Consider the following 2,150-nt stretch of genomic DNA (forward strand, 5'->3'; position numbering starts at 1 on the left):
ACCTATCGAAAAGCGGTTTTTTGGCGCTGGGCGCACGGGGATTGCACCCGGGATACTGATTTTCTGGGACGAAGTTCACCTGGACACGTGCTACCTGCTGGTGGTGTTAGAAAGGTCGAAAACGGTCGCTAAAGGGCTCTGCTAACCTATCGAAAGGCGCTTTTTTGGCGCTGGCCGCGCGGGGATTGGACCTGAGATGCTGATGTTCCGGGACGAAGTTTACCTGGACACGTGCTACCTGCTGGTGGTGTTAGAAAGGTCGAAAACGGTCGCTAAAGAGCTCTGCTAACCTATCGAAAAGCGGTTTTTTGGCGCTAGCCGCGCGGGGATTGGGCCTGAGATGCTGATATTCCGGGACGAAGTTCACCTAGACACGTGCTACCTGCTCGTTGTGTTAGAAAGGTCGAAAACGGTCGCTAAAGGGCTCTGCTACCCTATCGAAAGGCGGTTTTTTGGCGCTGGCCGCGCGGGGATTGGACCCGTGATGCTAATGTTCCGGGACCAAGTTCACCTGGACACGTGCTACCTGCTGGTTGTGTTCAAAAGGTCTAAAACGGTCGCTAAAGGGCTCTGCTAACATATCGAAAAGCGGTTTTTTGGCGCTGGCCGCGCGGGGATTGGACCCCAGATACTGATGTTCCGGAACGAAGTTCACCTGGACAAGTGCTACCTGCTGGTTGCGCTAGAAAGATCGAAAACGGTCGCTTAAGGGCTCTGCTTCCCTATCGAAAAGCAGTTTTTTGGCGCTGGCCGCGCGGGGATTGGACTGGAGATGCTGATGTTCCGGGACGAAGTTCACCTGGACACGTGCTACCTGCTGGTGGTGTTAAAAAGGTCGAAGACAGTCGCTAAAGGGCTCTGCTCGCCTATCGAAAAGCGGTTTTTTGGCGCTGGCCGCGCAGGGATTGGACCCAAGATACTGATGTTGCGGGACGAAGTTCACATGGACCTGTGCTACCTGCTGGTTGTGTTAGAAAGGTCGAAAACGGTCGCTAAAGGGCTCTGCTAACCTATCGAAAAGCGGTTTTTTGGCGCTGGCCGCGTGAAGATTGGACCCGAAATGCTGATGTTCCGGGACGAAGTTCACCTGGACACGTGCTATCGGCTGGTGGTGTTAAAAAGGTCGAAAACAGTCGCTAAAGGGCTCTGCTCGCCTGTGGAAAAGCGGTTTTTTGGCGCTGACCGCGCAGGGATTGGACCCGAGATACTGATGTTCCGGGACGAAGTTCACCTGGACCCGTGCTACTTGTTGGTTTTATCAAAAAGGTCGAAAACGGTCGCTAAAGGGCCCTCCTAACATATCGAAAAGCGGTTTTTTGGCGCTGGCCGCGCGGGGATTGGACCCGAGATGCTGATGTTTACGAAGTTTATATGGTCCGATGCTACCTGCTGGTGGTGTTAAAAAGATCAAAAACGATCGCTAAAGGGCTCTGCTAACCCATCGAAAAGCGGTTTTTTGGTGCTGGCCGCGCGGGGATTGGACCCGGGATACTGCTGTTCCGGGACGAAGTTGATATGGATCAGTGGTACCTGCTGGTGGTGTTGAAAAGGTCGAAAAGGGTCGCTAAAGGGCTCTGCTAACCTATCGAAAAGCGGTTTTTTGGCGCTGGCCGCGCGGGGATTGGACCTGGGATGCTGATGTTCCGGGAAAAAGTTGGTATGGATCGGTGGTACCTGCTGGTGGTGTTAATAAGGTCGAAAAGGGTCGCTAAAGTGCTCTGCTAACCTATCGAAAAGCGGCTTTTTGGCGCTGGCCGCGCGGGGATGGGGCCGAGAATATTGTGATTCCGGGACGTAGTTCACATGGACCGGTGCTACCTACTGGCGATATTAAAAAGTTCGAAAAAGGTCGTTAAAAGGCTCTGCTTAGACACGAAGAAGCGGTTTTCTGGCGCTGGCCGCGCGGGAACTGGGTGGAGGGGGCAGAGACCCCGAAAGGTCAGTCGAGAATTATGATATAAAACTGTTGGGGCAAAAATTTTTTCTTGAAATGTCGTCTAAGGGGTCTCCTGGAGAGAGAGTGGTTTCTTGGCTCTGGCCGCGCGGGGATTGAGCCGAGTGGGCGTCAACTGTGAAATGTCAATCAAAAGTTATGAGATCTAGCTGCTGGCGTCAATAGTTTTTTTGTTAAAGGTCGTTGAGGGGATCTC

This window comes from Pocillopora verrucosa, chromosome 13 (assembly GCF_036669915.1).
Source record: "Pocillopora verrucosa isolate sample1 chromosome 13, ASM3666991v2, whole genome shotgun sequence".
Lineage (NCBI taxonomy): Eukaryota > Metazoa > Cnidaria > Anthozoa > Scleractinia > Pocilloporidae > Pocillopora > Pocillopora verrucosa.